At 37.4% G+C, this 21555-nt stretch overlaps 1 pseudogene; it reads right to left on the reverse strand.

The window, feature by feature from the left end:
• Positions 1-3483: 3483 nt before the first annotated feature.
• Positions 3484-13764, reverse strand: LOC123586315 (annotated as a pseudogene).
• Positions 13765-21555: the final 7791 nt, after the last annotated feature.

Here is a 21555-nt window from a genome sequence, read left to right on the forward strand (position 1 = left end):
AGTTTTATGATTGTTTCCTTCACTACGCAGAAGCTTTTTGTCTTGAGGAAGTCCCAATATTTCATGTTTGCTTGTTTCCCTTGCCTCAGGAGATGTGTCTAGTAAGAAGTTGCTCCAGCTGAAATCAGAGAGATTTCTACCTGTGTTCTCCTCTATTATTTTGATGGTGACAGGTCTCATATTTAGGTCCTTCATCCATTTTGAATTTATTTTTGTGTCTAGCATAAGAAAGTGGTCCAGTTTTGTTCTGCAGGTTGTTGTTCAGTTTTCCCAACACCATTTGTTGAAGAGACAGCCTTTTTTTCCATTGGATATTCTTTCCTGCTTTGTTGAAGATGAGTCAACCATATAGTTGTGGGTTCATTTCTGGATTTTCTATTCTGTCCATTGATTTCTGTGTCTGTTTTTGTGCCAGTACCATACTATCGTGAGGACTACAGCTTTGTAATAAAGCTTGAAATCCAGAATTGTGATGCCTCCAGCATTGCTTTTCTTTTTCAGGATTCCTTTGGCTATTCAGGGTCTTTTGTGGCTCCACAGATATTTTAGGATTATTTGTTCTAGCTCTGTGAAAAATGCTGATGTTATTTTGATAGGGATTGCATTAAATGTGTAGATTGCTTTGGTTAAGTATAGACATTTTAACAATATTTGATCTTGCAATCCACGAGCATGGGATGCTTTTGCACTTCTTTGTGTCCTCTTCAATTTCTTTCATAAGTGTTCTATAGTTTCTAGAGTATAGATCTTTTACTTCTTTTGTTATCTTTATTCCCAGGTATCATTGTTTTCTTGGTGCAATTACAAATGGGATCAATTCCTTGATTTCTTTTTCTACTGCTTTGTTTTTGGTGTATAGAAATGCAACAGATTTCTGCATGTTGATTTTATATCCTGTGACTTTGCTGAATTCATGTATTAATTCTAGCAAATTTTTGGTGGAATTTTTCAGGGTTTCTACATAGAGTATCATGTTATCTGCAAATAATAAAAGTTTGACTTTTATTGCTGATTTGGATGCCTTTTATTTCTTTTTATTGTCTGATTTCTAAGGTTAGAACTTAAAGTACTATGTTAAATAACAATGGTGAGAGTGGACATCCCTGTCTGGTTTATAATCTTAAAAGAAAAGCTCTCAGTTTTTCCACATTGAGGATTATATTGAGGATGATGTTGAGCCATACTCTAGCCATACTTTGTTGAGGTTTGTATCAAGAATGGATGCAGGATTTGAACCATTTTATTGTTTTGTGACTTAAAATATAGTTTGATAAGTATTCCATGTGAAAATGTATATTCTGTGTTAAGTATTCTATAAATGTCAATTAGGTCAAGTTGTTTGATAGTGTTTGAGACTTCTATGTTCTTATTTTCTGTCTTCTTATCCTATCCAATTGTTGAAATTGCTGACTATATTTGTGGATTTGTCTAATTCTCCTTGAAGTTCTATCAGTTTTTCCTTCATTTTTGAAGCTATATTATTTGGCAAAGAAATGTATAAGATCATTATGTCTCTATGATAAGTTGTTAATTTTATAATTATTAAATGACCTTCTTTATCCTTCATAATATTCTTCTCTGTGAAATCAATTTTGCCTGACAATATAGCTACTCCAGACTTCTTTTCATTAGAGTTTTCATGGTATATTTTTTTCCTTTCTTTTACTTTTAACCTATTTCAGTCTCTTTTTTTAAGTTTATTTATTTATTTTTGACAGAGAGAGAGAGAGAGAGAGAGAGAGAGAGAGTGCAAGAGGTCGGGTGGCGGGGTGGCAGGTACAGAGGGAGAGAGAGAATCCCAAGCAGCCTCCACGCTGTTAGAACAGAGCCCAAAGCAGGGCTCAGTCTCACGATCCTCAAGATCATGACCTGAGCCAAAATAAAGAGCCAGAGGCTTAACCAACCAAGCCACCTAGGTTCCCCAGGTCTTTTTATTAAAATTAGAATTCTTGGGGCACAAGAACTGGTTGGGTGGCTCGGTTGGTTAAACATCCCACTATAGTTCAGGTTATGATCTTGTGGTTCATGAGTTCGACCCCCGCATCGCGCTGTCTGCCGTAAACACAGAGCCCACTTCACATCCTATGTCCCCCTCTCTATTATTTTTTTTAAATTTTTTTTTATGTTTCTTTTGAGAGAGAGAGAGAGCACAAGCAGGGGAGGGGCAGAGAGAGAGGAATACACAGAATCCAAATCAGGCCCCAGGCTCTTAGTTATCAGCACAGAGCCAGACATAGGGCTCAAACTCATGAACAGTGAGATCATGACCTGAGCCGAAGTCAGACACTCGACTAACTGAGCCACCCAGATGCCCCATGTCTCCCTCTCTTTCTGCTCCTCCCCTGCTCGTGTGCTCTCTCTCTCTCTCTCTCAAAAATAAACATATAAAAATAAAATAAAATTTGAATTCCTATACACAACATATTTTTGGGTCTAGTTTTTTTTAATCCAATCTGATAATCTCTGCCTTTTAATTGAGGTATGTATAGCATTTACATTTAACTGATATGATTTATATAATTAATATCATTGGGTATAAATCTAAGATCTTACTATTTGCTTTCTATTTGTCCAATATTTTCTCTTTTCCCCTTCTCCTCTTTTCTGCCATTTTTTGGATTTGGTGATTTTTTATTATTCCATTTTATACATTTTATTGGCTTATTAGCTGTAACTCTGTCATGTTATTTTAGTAGTTGCATTAAGATATATAGTATACATATTTAACTTATCACAACGTACCTTCAAATGATATCAACATTATAACAGTATAATACTATTTCTCTCCTCCAAGACTTTGTGCTATTACCATACATTTTACTTCTACATATACTATAAACCCTACAATATATCAATATTGTTATTGCTTTATATAGTATATTTTTTTAAGATTTAATTAAGAAAAATTGTGTATTTGTATCTATATATATAATTTTTTAGTGTTCTTCATTCCTTTTACAGATCCATATTTTTTCTGGTATTACTTTTCCTCTGCTTTAAAGATTTCCTTTTATATTTCTTATAGTGCATGTCTTCTGGTGACTAGTTCTTTTAAATTCAATATACCTAAAAATGTTCTTATATCACCTTTGTTTTCCAAAGATACTTTCAATGGGCAAAGAATTTTAGGTTTATTTCCCCTTTCCAGTACTTCAAAGCTGTTGCTCCACTGCATTGTAGCTTGCATAACTAGAGTATAAGAGCTACAAGAAATACACTGCCATCCATATTGTTTCTCTGCACATGATGAGCCTTTTTTCTGCTGCTCTTAAGGTATCTGTGTCACTGGTTTTAAGCAAATGATTAGACTTAATGTAGTTTCTTCATGTTTCTTATGCTTGGAGTTTATTGATATTTTTGAATGTGTGGGTTTATAGTTGTCATCACACCAAATATTGGAAGATATTCAGTCATTATTTCTTCCCACACCCTGGCTCCTCAGAGAGTCCCCTTCCCCATCCCCCACCCCTCACCCCCACGGTCTTTTCCTCCCTGTGTTTCTTTTTGAACACTTTCTATTGCTAGGTCTCTAAATTCACTTCTCTCTTATTCTGCAATGTAATGTTATTAATCCTACTTGATTAGGATTGATTCCTTTTTTTTTTTTCTGTTTATTTTTGAGAGAGACAGAGAGAATGTGAGCAGGGGAGGGGCAGAGAGAGGACCGTACAGAAGATCCAAAGCAGGCTCTGGCTGACAACAGAGAGCCGGATGTGGTGCTTGAACTCACAAACCATGTGATCGTGACCTTGGCTTAAGACAGGCACTTAACTGACTGAGCCACCCAGTCACCCCAGATTGATTCCTATTAATTACTAATCCTGTCAATCTTATTTTTCATCTCAGACATTACGGTTTTTATTTCTAAAAGTTCAGTTTGAGAAAGATATATCTTTCATGTCTCTACTTAACATGTTCAGTCTTTCCTCTAGATTCTTAAAAATATCAAATACAGCTATAATAACTATTTTAATGTTCTTTGCTCATTCTATCATCTATACTATTTCTAGATGATTGATTGGATTGACTTTTTTTTTTCCTAATTATGGATTGTGTTCTTCTTCTTTGAATGCTGGACAACTTTTGACCAGATGCCAGACAATGTGATTGTTGAGTGCTAGGCATTTTTGTATTCCTATAAACATTTTGTGCTTTGTTATAGGACACAGTTTAATTTCTTAGAAACAATTTGATCCCTTTAGGTCTTGCTTGAGTTAGGATCATAACAGCATGTAGGTCTAGGGTTAAGTTAGCCTCATTACTGAGACAAGGCCATTCTGAGTATCTACTACTTTGTGAAGTGTGAGGTATTCCACTTTGCTTATGAGGCACTGTTACAAGTCCTAGGATTGTTCCCTCTAATCCTTTTCAGGTAGTTCTCTTCCCTCGGCCTCAGGTACTTTTCTTTTACACACAGGCTGATCTGTACTGAGCTAAATACTAAAAGGAGAGGCTCTGTAAATATAGTCTCTTTCTGTGTGGCTCCCTCTTTCCCAGTACTCTGTCCTGCAAAATGTAGCCGACTCAGCTTCCTCAGGTTCTTAGTTCATATCAGGGAGACTGCTGGGCTCTTCCTGGCTTCCCCCAATCCCTGTATCTTAGGAAACTTTCTCCAGGCAGTAAACTGGGGTAATCAGAGAGTTTCATTCATTTGTTTCCTGTCTCCATTGGCTGATGTTAAATGCTTCAGGACCATGACTTCATATATTTTGACTGAATTTTCAGTTGTTTCAGGAGGGAGGGTAAATATGGTCCCTGTTTTTCCATCTTTTTATAAACAGAAATTTGTATCTTTATGTTTTAGCTGTACATCATGTTAGATGTCGTATAATTAGGTATTTTGTTTCCAATCTGACAATATTTGTCTTTTATTAAAACATCTTGCCATTTACATTTACCATAATTATTGATATATTTAAGTTCAGATCAACCATCTTAACAAGCTACTGTGTTACCTCTTCTATATTCCTTTTCCCTTACTTCTTGCCTTCTTTTGGATTTTTTATTATTCCATTTCTCCCCCCATTAGATAAGAAATCATATGCTCTTTTAAGTTTATTTTTTTTTAGTTATCTCTACACTCAATATGGGGTTCAAACTCACAACTCCACAATCAAGTCGCACACTCCTCTGACGGCGCCAGCGAGGTGCCCCCCAAAATTATATGCCTTTTTACCATTCTTTTAATGTTTATGCTCACTTATAGTGTGCATCCTTTTTCATAACAAATGAAAATTTTGAACAAGTATTTCATCATTAACTTTGTCATCTTTTTAAAGCAATTGTCAATATGATTCAGGAGATTCAAGCCACTAAAGAGCAGAAATACAAGTGCACGGGAAATTTTGACAAGAGAAGACGTTTCTCTGTTTTTTAAATAGGCTGGCAGATCTCAGAAAATTAAAAGAAAAAAATCATAAAAGATAAAGGCAAAATTGGAAGCAACACAAGGATATTGTCAAAAAAAACAGTAAGAGACATAGAAGGAAAGAGAAAAGCAGGGAAATGAAAATAGAAATAAAGAATGTTAAGAGGATCAGAGAGAAAGTAACTGCTGTGGAAGGATGGCAACGGAGGCCCAATTTATGCAGATGAAAACAAAAACAATAAGACAGACTAAATATTTAAAGATATAATTCAAGAAAGTTTTACAGAAATAAAAGAAGATATGACTCTATAGGTTGAAAAGGATCCATCTGTCCCAGGAAAAATTCACACAAAACATTTAACACCAAGGCATATTCCAAAAAATATTTGTACATCCAGATAAAAAGTTTGTCACTTATGGGCGCTTGGGTGGCTCAGTCGGTTAAGCATCGAACTTCAGCTCAGGTCATGATCTCATGGTTCGTGAGTTCAAGTCCCACATCGGATGAGCTCGTGCCCCACTTCAGTTGAGCCCCTCTTCTCTCTCTCTCTCTCAGTCTCTCTCACTCTCTCCTTCTCACTCTTTCTCTCTGCCCCTCACTCATTTGTGCCCTCTCTCTCTCAAAAAAAAAAAAAAAAAAAATTGTCACTTATAAGTGGAGGCATCAGTGGGCAGATTAGGCTGACTCTAAGTTTCTCCACAGCCTGGGTCAATGCTAGAAGACAGTAATGTCTAAATTAGCTCAAAGAAAGAATAACTCAAGAACTTTAAATACAACCAAACTGTCTTTCAAGGACTAAGGCAAAAGATTGAAAAGCCTCAGCCTCCTACCTCCCATAAGTTTATCTTTAAAAATTACCAAAGGATAAATGTCAGCCAATCAAACATAAGAGCATAAATTATTATATATAAAAAAAAAAAAAAGAGTGGCATGTATAGGACAGAGATTGAAACAATCATGGCAACTGTGATTAAAGAATAATATAAATGTTATAAATAATGGCAATGAAGAAATAATAATAATAAATGGAGAGGAGAAAGGAGAGTACAAGAGGCAGCTGACGACTTTCAGAAGAGACTCACTCTGGGGATTAGCCACAGCTAATGTGAATCACCTTACCTGATATTATGCTCCCTTTCTGAAGGCAGCCCACATGCGATGGCTGGTCAGTGCAGAAGTCTAAGGACCTAGTCCCCTCGACTTGATTTGTAACAACTCTGAGGAGCCTCCCCACTCCAGAGCTCCCATGGGATTGGCTGGGGCCTTTGCTGTGACTGCCTCTCAGCTCAATATTGTGGTGCAGTGGCCCTGCGAGGTATGCTATACAACTCAAGAAACTCTATGCTATTGGAGGTATTTGTGGTATTAAAAAAAAAAAAAAAAAAAAAAAGACACCTGTGGTATTTGTGGCAAAACCATACAAGAGATTATACTGCTAAGGTTCTAAAGCAAAGCCTTGCCTTTTATGGCAGACAGTTATGTCTTTTGAAAGACAGCTCTTGGCATACTACTGGCCCTGTCAGAGATGGAGTGTCTGATCATAGCCAATCAGCTGACCAGACAGCCAAAACTGCCTATGATGAGCTGGCTTTGTCAGACCAACCAAGTCATGAGGCCAAGTGGGGCCATCAGCAATCCACTATAAAAGGAAATGGTACTAAAGGATCAGGCATGAGCAGGGCCAGAGAGAATATGTGAACTTCACAAGCGAGTGACCTGAACATCATGTCATCCCCATTGTGGCATCAATGCCTCTTCTTCAGCTCACACCTGTAGCCACACTGGGGCCAAGGGGTATTTGAGACCATCTTACTAAGGAGAAACAAAGCCTCGTTTTCATGTTGATCAGTTTAGTATATCAATACAAAGCCCAGAAGAGACTGCTGCCACATCACAGCCCTATGCGCGGCAGCCCTGAGAGGCAGCAGGGAATGACATCCTTCTCATGGACACAGCCTTGGGCACCACTCCTCACCACCCACTTTGTGAGGAAGGAGGAAGCCTAAAGTCAGAATACACATGGACTCATGGTAGGTGACAAAACCTTCAGCTGGTTGAGGAAGAGCCTGGCAGGAAAACAATTGGGAGGTCAGAGGAAGAGACATGTGGATGCACTTATGGAATGAGTACAAAGTGTGTGAAGATCACTGAATCAGAGGTTGATGCCCACCAGAGAACATCCACCACAAAAGAGCAAACACAAAGTAGACAGAATGACTCAACCAGCTGGCATCAGCTGGTCTCTCATTGCCACCTCAGGGCTGGCACAATAGGTACATGAAGAGAATCAGTGGTGGTAAGGAGTGGAGGTCACCAAGACCAGTCTGTCAACTGCTGCTTCTGAGTGTCCAACCTGCCAGTGACAGCAACCCACACTAAGCCCGATACAACACCATCCCTGAGACAATCAACCAGACACGTTAGGGCAAGTTGAGTCTACTGGACCTTCTCCATCCTGGAGAAGGGTGGTTTAACCTTGTCTGTAATAGACGTATTCTGTCGATGGGTTTGCCTCTCCTACCCACAGAGCCTCATGCTCTGTTCCTGGGGCAGCCTGGACCATGAATATCAGCACAAGGATGTAAGGCCCACTCCTCTTGCCCCAAATTAGGACAACTCTGAATGGTCACCCCAGCCCCAGAGCACCCCCTCAAGGAGCAGATGAGGCCTTTGTTGTAACTGTAGCACAACTCAGGTTCTTCCTCTGCCAAGACCACTCTACTCCCACAGGTATTGATTCTAAAAACACTTCTCAATAAACCTAATGCACAAAAGGCTCCGTCTCAGAGTGTACATCCTGGCGAACCTGCTTACGGTAGAGGACAAGGCTAGAGACAAAATACCAGCCTAGGCCGAAGTGTATAAAGGGCCCTCTCCTATATACTATCCATTGCTGATCCAATCTAGGACTAATAGGCACATTCTAACAGGAAGTTCTCAATGATAAAACTGCTAATTCTGATTTCTGAGTGTCCAAAAAGGGATCCAGTGTTGATAGCCTTGAAGGTGCACCCAGGGTCTGGGCTTCTGAGTTAGAAAATTGGGATTTCAAAAGGGAACAAGCAGAGTATTGTTAAACTGACAAATACACTAAAAATAAAAAGGGTCATGTTCGCAGTCACAGGTACAACAATATAACTTGTGTTAGATAATATCATACGAAAAAATATGCCCTGTGTGAAATTTCTGAACAAACAGAACAGCTTCAACATGATAGCAAATATGAGAATACTGGTATTCTGATTCAGAAAAATGAATTGTCTAGAGAGAAGCTTAATAAACCAGATTAAAGCTATAATATATCTGCAGTAGTTGTTTGTTGTCTAGCAATGCCTTCAGTGAATCCTGCGAAAATTTAAATATTGTTCTATAATAGAAAATTGCCAACTCTGGCCAAAGAGAGATCGAAATTTAGCTCCTACACCCTCTTTTTTCTCCCTTCTCTTTCTGTTTCTTCTCTCAGAGGTATTTTTTCCTGCCACAAAAGCCAGAAATTACCAAAACTAAAAACAAGCCCTTGAAGTCATATAAGGCTATTTAAAGCATCTGAAACAAGACAGTGACTCTAACATGTCTTCCTTGAATTTGAATTTTTACAGATGCCATATTTAAAACTTCATATTAATCTATATCTCTATTCAGCTTACCAAATTGAGGTATCCAGCAATTAAATTTACTGTAATTATTATTTTATCACACTTGATTAAATGATTTTTATATATTTAAAAAAAACAGCCTGTACATATAAAGACCATGGACAAGTCCATATTGAAACATAACAAAATAATGTGCCAAAAGTGATAAAATAATAACTTGGGGCCCTAGAGAAAATAATAGTTCAAATTCAATAGTAGAAATACTGGCAATTCCATCAGAGAGTAGATAAGAGCCCTAGTGGCATTTAGTTTTCTCAATCAACATCCTAACAGTAAACAACTTTTATTTCCCTCCAGAATTCTTTACATTCTTGTTTGCTCATCAAAAGATCAGTGTCTGTTTATACTGGGTCTTATTTTTAAAACTGCCAGGATCAACTGAGAAAACACCATCTATAGTTTCTTTGGAACATGGGTGCCACATGCATTAGTAGTATTTCAGTAAAAGGAGTAGACAAGGCTCCCTTTTCGATTTCTGAGCATCCCTTTCCGAACACGCACAGCCAGACTGGCTCTATCACCACAGATCTTCTGCCTGCAAACTCAGAAGGAGACAGGAAGTGAGTCAAGTAACCTGCATTGTTAAGAGCCAGGGAGGAAAAGAAAGAGCTTCAGAAGTATCTAGGTTTCACTTATGTCTTTCCAACATGATATAAAAAGTAAATCCTTCAGAAGAGGCAAAAAGGAAAAACACCTGGATGATCTGAGAACACGCATTTGGCTCCTAATTAGTCTCTTTGCAGGACATTTTGTTTTCTTTTCCACACATTCACTGCACCCAATCCAGATTCCCTTCCCTTGAGTGCTGGATGCCGCACTCAACCCTGTGGGCTGCCCTCATTTCTATCGTGTTACATAATGACAGACAATTGCATCAAAACACATCCACACATTTTTACATCTACAAATTGCCTGATACTAAACAACTCTGGTCTGCTTTTGCAAAATTTCAGCTTTTATTTAGCTAAGCCAAAAGTAAAACAAATAAACAAATGTCCTATTTCTCTTAGGAAACTGCCTGCTAGCAAAACTCTTCTGGTCAAATATATAAATTTTTGCTCCCAGAGGGCCAAGATAACACATGTGCCTATAAATAGCAGAGAAAGCTTTTCTGGAAAGTAATACATGAAAATGGGTTATGTCAAGATCCTTTCTTTCTGAGCCTTGCGTCAGCCCTGATGCATTTCCCCAAATGGCTGTGCTGCTGAGCCTGCTTATTTTCAAGTCAGTCTGGTCATTTTCAGCCATTACTTTTGCCAACAGAACAGAAGAAACAGAGAGGACTTTTGTAAGTAATCTTTTATCCTGAGCACTGCCAAGTCATTCTTTACTCAGGATAATACTGTTTTCTCATAATTGCCCAGCCTGTTACAATAACGGAATATTATAAAACACTACCTTATTCATATTTTATTTAGCTGAAATTTTAGCTTGCCATTTCCCAATTCCAGAATCCAGTTTTAGCAGTAACCTCATACTCTTTCTTTGCATCCTGCCAACAAAGGCCAGTTCTTACTTGGGCTTCTGACTTGGACCAGTTGGTGACACGAACTTGGGAAGTGGGAGGCGGACCTCTCATCCCTGTTGCCTTAGATTACGCCAACTTGACTGGCTCTCTGCCTAGGAGTCGCCAGGATGGCCAAAATGCAGATATGCTCCACTCTGTGACTCAGAAAATTCACTCCATTCATATAAAAATTAAAATACACCGAAAAAAAGATCACGTCTCTATCACTGTTTAATTTACCTGCAAAGTTCCAGCCATACCAGTCATCAAACTCACTATGTTATGCACATTCAGCAAAAACCCCAAAAGATGCTTTCTTAAAATTATTGCTTTTCATGTTTCTATCTAATAAGCATTTTTTTCTCCAACCTTTTTTAACAAAAATAAATTTAAAAATAAATTTAGAGAATTTTTTTTTTTTATGTACAGAGAATACCCATATGTTCCCTCTGCCCTGTGGTATACTTTCCCTAATTAGCACCTTGCACTACTGTGGTACACCTGACGAACCAATATCATTAACTAGACTCTTTAGTTTACGTTAGGGTTCACTGTTTGTGTGTGAACATTCCATGGGTTATGACAAATGCATAACGCACGTATCCATCATTACCGTAGCATGCTGCCCTAACAATGTCCTGTGCTCCACCTATTCATCCCTCCCCTACCTCCCCACCACTCCCCAGGCTCCTGGCAACCACTAATCTTTTTACTCTTCGCCTCTTCCAGATATCGTATAGTTGCAATCATACAGTATGTAGTCTTTTCAAACTGACTTCTTTGACTTAACAACATACATTTAAGGTTCCTCCATGTCTTTTTATGGCTTGATAGTTCATTTCTTTTTATTGAGGAATAATGTTCCAATCCTGAGAAGGCATCTATTTCTTCTCCCTCCTCCTCCTTCTTCATCATCATGGCTATATGCCAGGCATTATCCTAAGTGCTTTATACGCATTAATCCTTTCAACAACTTTATAAGATAGGTACTAGAAATATCCCCATTTTACAGATAAAACAGAAGAAATATTTCACAGAGGAAACAGGGCAGATAGCTTAAGTAATTTGCCTGAGTCTACAATAGGATTTAAGCTCAGGTAGTCTGGCTCTAGGGTCCCTGCCCTTAACCACTGTAATATACCGCTTCATGTAAAAGTGTCTACTATATTTTTTTCAGAGATTAATCTTGTTTTATTAATTCACAGAGCTATACTGAATATACAATTATATATAATTGAATTAGGTGTGCTCTTTATTATTTCTCAGGAAGAGCAGCTCCTCTTTCCTACATGTTAAACCCTCTTACTTTTATTTACTTGAGTAACTATGTAATGAGTATCTTCTTACCTACATTCAGCAATATCAATGTGTAAAATTGGTGATAGTAACTAGGTTCATCATCTAATCTTCAATTCACATTCAACTGCCCTATTATATAGTATTTCCATAAAAATTTCAGATATCTTAACCAAAACAATACTTTCCAACATCAATTATAAAAAGTAAGATATTAATTTTACAAGCTTATAAAACTTCCAGACTGACTAACACTGGGCCTACTTATAGTCATGCTGCTGTGAGAAGTCCTCGGAGAGCTACTACATCAATCTCAACACCACCTCCTTTGGGCAACGCAACAACCTGGTAGGCAAACCTACCAGGAAACCTACTCCTGAAATGCTGATACCAAAGTCATTTATCAGCCAGCAAAACAGTTGATTTTTAACTCATTAGTAGAGTTACAGCCTGCAAATTTCAGAATTTCACCCGTGTTTGCAAGAACTTGTTTAGCTTCTTCCACCACCCCTCCTGGAAAGCTCCAATTGAAGGTCCCATGCCTAGCTGTCCTAAATATAAATGGTCCTGTAGACTAAAAGAGCTTCACTGTAGGGACCAATGGCGCTGGGACTTTTGCTGCACTGATCATCCTTCTGATCAAAGATGACATGGCTAATACTTTTCTTCTGCGGGCACCTCTGGGAGAAGAATCTGATACACCTCAACCTTCTCACCCTCTTAGCCAGTGGCGGGTATCCTTTGCCTAAGGCATCATTCTCCAATCTAAATATGTACATTTAGGGTACCTGGCTCAGTCTGAAAAGCATGCAACTCTTGATCTTGGAGGTGTGACTTTAAGCCCACATTGGGTGTAGAGATTACTTAAATATAGAAATTTATCATGGGGTTGCAATAACTACTTAGATAATGGAAAATAAGACTAGTCCAGATCATTTACAGCTTAATGTTTAACTTCCATATTATGAAATCAATGTATACTTAATAGGGACCAGAGTAAAAGCAGGGGAAAATTCTGTCCAGGAATGACTACTTCTTCATTCCATCACCCCAGAGAAGTATAAGTTCATTTTTCAGCAACTTGATTTCTCACTGGATTAAGGATCCTGAGGAGTGAGACCTAAGAAAAGAGTTAAGAATTTGTGAGAACTGAGGGAGGGAGTTAAGATGGCAGAGCAGCAGGAGACCCCGAGCCTGTCACATTCCTGAAACACAGCTAAATCAACACCAAACCATTTTGAACACCTAGGAAACTGATCTGAGGATTAACACAACAAACTGCAAAACTTGAGCCACAGAACTTGGCAGGTACATGGTGTGGAGAGGTGAACTGAGGGAGAGAAAAGTTGTGGAGGGTAGGGAACTGTTAGTGCAGAGAGAGAACAGAGAAAGAGAAAGAGGGAGAGTGTGGTGCATCGGGATCATGCAAGAAAAGCACTCCCCCAAAAAGTAGAGAGAGAGAGGAAGAGTGAAAACATTCACAGGGGACTGAACAAGAATTCTGTTCCCCAAAACCATTGGCAGGAAGACAGCTTGGATACAGACAAAGTAGAGGCAGGAGTAGAGGGAGGCCTGAGACAAAGGAGAGGTGCTTGATCACAGGTCAGTGAGAGCGCAAATTTCCTGCTCCCGAGAGCTGGATGAAGCCATTTCCACCTCTCCCACGCATGTGCATGTGCACCACACTGATCCACCCCAATAAGCTAAGCAGCGCCACCTAGTGGAGAATGGAGCCCTTACACCAAGCTCCACCCAACTGCACCCTCCAACCATATCCCCTAGAAGACGACCAAAGTCACTCCACCTCCTTAGTGTACAGACTATAGAAGGCTTCATAGTTTCAGGTCGAGGGGAAACTGGATGTAACTTCATTCGGGTTTCATTCTGTTTGCTGGTTCATTTATTTACTCATTTTCTTTGCTTCTGTTTTTGCTTGTTTTTTTTTCTTTCTTTCTTTTCTTTTCTTCCTCATTCTTGGATACAGAAAGAGAAAATTTGTTTTTATTTTTATTTTTTTACTTTATTTTTTAAATTATTCTATTTTCTTTTATATTTTATTATGTAAGTTTAAAATTTTTTTAAATGTTTCCTTATCTTTTTTTTCTTTCTCTCCCCTTTTTCCTCTGTTCTTTCAAGCTTCTTTCAAAAACCAAAGCACTTCTAGGATCTACCTTCCTTTATTTGACTTTTTGTTTTGTTTTTAATTTTTAATTTTCATCTTTTACTTTATTAATTTTATTCTTCCTCCAAAATGACAAAACAAAGGAATCTGTCCCAAAAGAAAGAACAGGAACAAATGACAGCCAAGGGCTTAATCAACACAGATATAAGCAAGCTGTCTGAACTAGAATTTAGAACCACAAAAATAGGAATACTAGCTAGGGTTGAAAACAGCGCAGAATTCCTTCCTGTGCAAATAAAAGAAATAAAATCTAGTCAGGACAAAATTAAAAATGCTATAACCAAGATGCAATCACAAATGGATGCCACGACAGCAAGGATGGATGAAGCAGAGCAGCAAATCAGCGATATACAAGATAAAATTATGGAGAATAATGAAACATAAAAATAAAGAGGTAAACAAAGGCAAAAGATCACAATACAAGACTCAGAGAACTCAGTGACTTATTAAAAAGGAATAACACCCAAATCATAGGAGTCCCAGAAGATGAAGAGAGAGAAAAAGGGGCAGAAGGTTTATGTGAGCAAATTATAGCAGAACACTTTCTTAATCTGGGGAAGGACACAGACATCAAAATCAAGAGGCAAAGAAAACTCCATTAGATTTAAAAAAATAAAAACAAAAAACCACCACCATGGCATAGCATAGTCAATTCACAAAATACACAGACAAGGAAAGGTTATGAAAACAGCAAAGGAAAAAAAAGTCCTTAACCTGTAAGGGAAGACAGACCACATTCACAGCAGACCTATTCACAGAAATTTGGCAGGCCAAAAGGAGTAGCAGGATATATTCAACGTGCTGATTTGGAAAAATATGCACCCAAGAATTCTTTATCCAGCAAGGCTGTCATTCAAAATAGGAGAGATAAAGAGTTTCCCAAACAAAAACTAAAGGAGTTTGTGACCACTAAACCAGCCCTGCAAGAAATTTTAAGTGGAGAAAAGCCAAAAAAAAAAAAAAAAAAAAAAGACCAAAAGCAACAAAGACTAGAAAGGACCAGAGAACATCACCAGAAACAATTCAACAGGCAATACAATGGCAATAAATTCATCAATTTCAGTACTCACTCGAAATGTCAATGGACAAAACACTCCAATCAAAAGACACAGGGTACCAGAATGGATAAGAAAACAAGACCCATCTATATGCCATTTGTAAGAGACTCATTTTGACCTAAAGACACAGACAGACAGAAAGTAAGGGGATAGAAAATCATCTGTCATGCTAACAGTCATCAGAAGAAAGCTGGAGTAGCCATACTTACAACAGATAAAATAGATTTTAAAATTAAAACTGTAACAAGAAATGAAGAAGGGCATTATATTACAATTAAGGGGTCTATCCACCAAGATCTAACAATTGTAAACCTTTATGCCCCCAATGTGGAACACCCAAATGTATAAGTCAATTAATAACAACAGAAAGAAACTCATTGATATTAATACCATAATAGTGGGGGACTTCAACACCCCACTTACAACAATGGAAAGATCATCTAAACAGAAAATCAACAAGGAAACAATGACTTTGAATGATACACTGGACCAGATGTACTTAACAGATATATTCAGAATATGTCATCCTAAAGCAGCAGAATACACATTCTTTTCAACCGCACATGGATCATTCTCCAGAACAGATCACATAGTAGGTCACAAATCAGTACTCAACAAGCACAAAAAGATCAAGAGCATACCTTGCATATATTCAGATCACAATGCTATGAAACTCGAAATCAACCACAAGAAAAAATTTGGAAAGACCATGAATACTTGGAGATTAAAGAACATTCTACTAAAGAAAAAATGGGTTAACCAAGAAAGTAAAAAGAAAATTAAAAAGTACATGGAAGCCAATGAAAATGAAAACACAACAGCCCGAAACCTCTGGGAAGCAACAAAGGCAGTCATAAGAGGGAAGTATATAGCAATCCAGGCCATCCTAAAGAAGGAAGAAAGGTCCCAGACACACAACCTAAACTTACGCCTAAAAGAAATGGAAAAAGAACAGCAAATAAAACCCAAAACCAGCAGAAGATGGGAAAACAATAAAGATTAGAGCAGAAATCCATGATATTGAAATTAAAAAAAAACAAAACAGGAGTAGACCAAAACAATGAAACCAGGAGCTGGTTGAAAGAATTAACAAAACAGATAAACCTCTAAACAGATTGATCAAAAAGAAAAAGGAAAGGACCAAATAAATAAAATCATAAATGAAGGAGGAGAGATCACAACCAACACCCCAGAAACACAAACAATAAGAGAATATTATGAGCAAGTATATAACAAATTGGGCAATCTGGAAGAAATTGACAAATTCCTAGAAACATATAAACTACCAAAACTGAAACAGGAAGAAATAGAAAATTTGAACACCCCTTAACCAGTAAAGTTGAATCAGTAATCAAAAATCTCTCAACAACCAAGAGTCCAGGGCTTTCCAGAGGAATTCTACCCAACATATAAAAAAGAATTAACACCTATTCTTTTGAAGCTGTTCCAAAAAAAGAAAATGGAAGGAAAACTTCCAAACTCATTCTACAAGGCATTACCTTGATTCCAAAAACAAAGACCCCACTAAAAAGGAGAAGTACAGACCAATTTCCCTGATGAACATGGATGTAAAAATCCTCAACAAGATACTCACCAACCAAATCCAACAATACATTAAAGGAATTATTCACCACAACCAAGTGCGATTTATACCTGGGATGCAGGGCTGGCTCAGTATCTGCAAATTAATCAATGTGATACATCGTATTAATAAAAGAAAGGGTAAGAACCACATAAACCTCTTAATAAATGTAGACAAAGCATTTGACAAAATACAGCATCTTTTCTTGATAAAAACCCTCAAGAAAGTAGGGATAGAAGGATCATACCTCAAGATCTTAGAAGCCATATATGAAAGACCCACCGCTAATGTCATCCTCAATAGGGAAAAACTGAGAGCTTTCCCCATAAGGTCGGAACACAACAAGGATATCCACTTTTCACCACTGTTATTCAACATTGTATTGAAAGTCCCAGCCTCAGCAATCAGACAACACAAAAAAATAGAAGGCATCCACATCCACAAGGAGGAAGTCAAACTTTCACTCTTCACAGACAACATGATACTGTATGTGGAGAACCCAAAAGATTCCACCCAAAAACTGCTAGAACTGATCCATGAATTCAGAAGTCATGGGATATAAAATCAATGTACAGAAATCGGTTGCATTTTATACACCAATAATGAAGCAACAGAAAGAGAAGTCAAGGAATGGATCCCATTTACAATTGCACCAAAAACCGTAAAAAACCTAGGAATAAATCTAACCTAAGAGGTAAAAAATCTATACACTGAAAACTATAGAGAGTTTACGAAAGAAATTGAAGACACAAAAAAATGGAAACACACTCCATGCTCCTGGATAGGAAGAAAAAATATTGTTAAAATGGCGATACTACCCAAAGCAATCTACGTATTCAATGCAATCCCTATCAAATAACACCAGCATTCTTCACAGAGCTAGAGCAAACAATCCTAAAACTTGTATGGAACCAGAAAAGACCCCGAATAGCCAAAGCAATCTTGAAAAATAAAACCAACGCTGGAGGCATCACAATTCTGGACTCCAAGCTGTTATTACAAAGCTATAATCATCAAGACAGTATGGTACTGGCATAAAAAACAGACACTCAGATCAATGGAACAGAACAGAGAACCTAGAAATACACCCACAAATGTATGGCCAACTAATCTTTGATGAAGCAGGAAAGAATACCCAATGAAATAAAGACAGTCTCTGCAGCACACAGTGCTGGGAAAATGGGACAACCACATGGCGAAGAATTTACTTGGACCATTTTCTTACACCATATACAAAAAAATAAACTCAAAATGGATGAAACACCTAACCATAAGACAGGAATCCATCCAAATCCCAGAGAAAACAGGCAACAACCTCTTTGAGCCTCAGCCGCAGCAACTTCTTACTTACCATGTTTCCAGAGGCAAGGGAAACAAAAGCAAAAATGAACTATTGGGACCCCATCAACATAAAAATCTTCTGCAGAGCAAAGGAAACAATCAGCAAAACTAAAAGGCAACTGATGGAATGGGAGAAAATATTTGCAAACGGCATATCAGATAAAGGGCTGGTATCCAAAATCTGTAAAGAATTTATCAAACTCAACACCCAAAAAAACAAATAATCCAGTGAAGAAGTGGCAAAAGACATGAAGAGACAATTTCCCAAAGACATCCAATGGCTAACAGACAGATGAAAAATACTCAGCATCACTCATCATCAGGGAAATGCAAATCAAAACCACAATGAGATGCCACTTCACATCTGTCAGAATGGCTAAAATTAACAACTCAGGCAACAACAGATGTTGGCGAGGATGTGGAGAAAGAGGATCTCTCTTGCATTGTTGGTGGGAATGTAAACTGGTGCAACCACTCTGGAAAACAGTATGTAAGTTCCCCCAAAATTAAAAATAGAACTACCCTACAACCCAGCAATTACACTACTACATCTTTATCCAAAGGATACAGGAGTGCTGTTTCAAAGGGGCACATGCACCCCAATTATAGCAGCACTACTGACAATAGCCAAAGTATGGAGAGTCCAAACGTCCATCAACTGATGAATGGATAAAGATGTGATATATATGCACAATGGAATATTACTCACTGATCAAAAAGAATGAAATCCTGCCATTTGCAACAACATGGATGGAACTAGAGTGTATTATCCTAAGCGAAATAGAGAAAGACAAATAATATTAAATGAACATAAGGGAAGGGAAGCAAAAGTAATATAAAACAGAGAGAGGAAAAAACTATAAGAGACTCTTACATACAGAGAACAAATTGAGGGTAGTTGGCAGGGTGTTGGATCAGGGGAAGGGCCACACGGGTGAGGGACATTAAGAAAGAAACTTGTTGGAATGAGTCCTGGGTGTGATATGTAAGTGATGAATCACTAAATTTTACTCCTGAAATTATTATTACACAGTATGTTAACTTAAATTTAAAAAGTAAAAATAGTAGAATTTGCAAGAATTGACAGAAACACAATGACGAAATGCAGTCTGGTTCCTCAGACAAATTACTACTAATGAAGAGTTGGCTGATCTCACTGTTTGGGCTCTCTAGAACAATTTGATCTCCACAGTTTGTTTGCTCTACCAAGTACATGGTTGGTAATACACACTGCTCATTAGAATGATGAGGAACTAAAGGAACAAAATCACAGAGACCAATTCCGGATGATAAAGTAATTCAAGAATACACCCCATTTGGATTAGTTAAGATATAAATACAACTACCACTCTTTTACCCAATACACAATGAATGTTATTTCTAGAAATAACTGATACAAAACCTGACCATGACTATAAACTGTAAACTTCTCATGAGGGAATTTAGATCTGCAAAATAAAATTTTCTTATTAAAAAAAAAGAAAAAAGGATTTAGGAATTTGGACTTGACAGAAATTATGACTGCAAAAGATAATGATAGAGCAATTAGGCAAGAAAAAGAAAGGGAAGACATCCAGGTTGGAAAAGAGTATAACTATTTCTATTTGTAAATGGCATGATTTTATGTATAGAAAACCCTAAGTAATTTACACCTAAAACCTAATAGAGCTAATAAAGAAGTTCAAAATTGAAGACACAAGATTCTCAGCAAAGCGGTTACAAGGAAATATACCTCAACACAATAAAAGTCATATGCGATAAACCCACAGCTAACAAGATATTAAGTGGTGAAAAGCTGAAAGCTTTTCCTCTAAGATCAGGAACAAGACAAAGATGTCCACTCTCACCAGTTTTATCCAACATATTACTGGAAGTCCCAGCCAGAACAATCAGACAACAAAAAGAAATAAAATGTATTCAAATTGGTAAGGAAGAAACAAAACTGTCACTACTTGCAGAAGACATGATAGTATGTATAGAAAATTCTAAAAACTCCACCAAAATGCTATTGGAACTAATCAACGACTTAGTAAAGTTGTAGGAAACAAAATTAATATACAGAAATATGTTGCATTTCTATATACTAATAACAAACTAGCAACAGCAAGGGAAATTAAGTAACAATCCCATTTACAAATTGCATAAAAAAAACAAAAACTAGGAATTAACTTAGCCAAGGATGTGAAAGACCTGTACACTGAAAACTATAAGACATTCATGAAAGAAACTGAAGACAACATAAATCAATGGAAAGCTATACCATGCTCATGGATTGGAAGAATTATTATTGCTAAAATGTCCATATTGGCCAAAGCAATCTAGAGCTTTAATACGATCCCTATCAAAACACCTAAGGTATTTTTCACAGAATTGGAATAATCCTAAAATGTGTATGGAAACACCCACCCACCCACACACACACCCCACACAAAACAAAATGAAAACCAAAGCAAACTTTAGAAAAAAGAACAAAGCTAGAGGTATCATATCGTAGTCCCAAATTTCAAACTGTACTACAAAACTATAGTAATCAAATCATTATGGTACTGGCACAGAAACAGATGCAGAGATCAATGAAACAGAACAGAGGACCCAGAAATAAACTCATGCTTATATGGTCAATTAATCTATGACAAAGGAGGCAAGAATATACAGTAGGGAAAGGGCAATCTCTTCAATAAATGGTGCTGGGAAAACTGGACGGCTACATGCAAAAGAATGAAACTGAAATGCTTTCTTACACTGTACACAAAAATAAATAAAAAATGGATTAAAGACCCTAAATGTAACACCTGAAATCATAAAACTCCTAAAAGAAGATATAGGCAGTAAACTCTTAGACATTTGTCTTAGCAATATTTTTTGGATCATTTCAGACAAGGGCAACCAAAGAAAAATAAACAATTGGAACTACAAAAAGTTTTCCCAGAGCACAGGAACCCATCATCAAAATGAAAAGGCAACCCATGGAATGAGAGAAAATACTTGCAAATCACATATCTGGTAAGGGTTAATATCCTAAAAACATAAACTCATATAACTCAACAGAGGGGCAGAGGATCTGAACAGAAATTTTTCCAAAGAAGACATCCAGATGACCAACAGAATGAACGTGAAAAGATGTTCAACATTACTGATCATGAGGGAAATGCAAATCAAAACCACAATGAGATACCACCTCCCACCTGTTAAAATGGCTATAATTAAGAAGACAAGAGATAACAAGTGTTGGAAGAATGTGGACAAAAAGGAACCCTCATGCATTGTTGGTGGAAATGCAAACTGGCGCAGCCAGTCTGGAAAACAGAAAGGAGGCACCACAAAAAATTACAAATAGAACTACCATATGATCCAGCAATTCCACTTCTGGGTATGCATCCAAAGGAAACAAAAACAAGAACTCAAAGAGATATATTCACCCCACGCTCAGCATTATTTATAATAACTAAGACACAGAAAGAACCTAAGTGCTATCAATAAACGAATTGCCAAAGAAAGTGTGGAAAATATATTTACATACAAACACTGGAATGTTACTCAGCTATAAAAAAGGAAATCCTGCCA

The sequence above is a fragment of the Leopardus geoffroyi genome, chromosome C3 (genome assembly GCF_018350155.1).
Source record: "Leopardus geoffroyi isolate Oge1 chromosome C3, O.geoffroyi_Oge1_pat1.0, whole genome shotgun sequence".
Classification (NCBI taxonomy): domain Eukaryota; kingdom Metazoa; phylum Chordata; class Mammalia; order Carnivora; family Felidae; genus Leopardus; species Leopardus geoffroyi.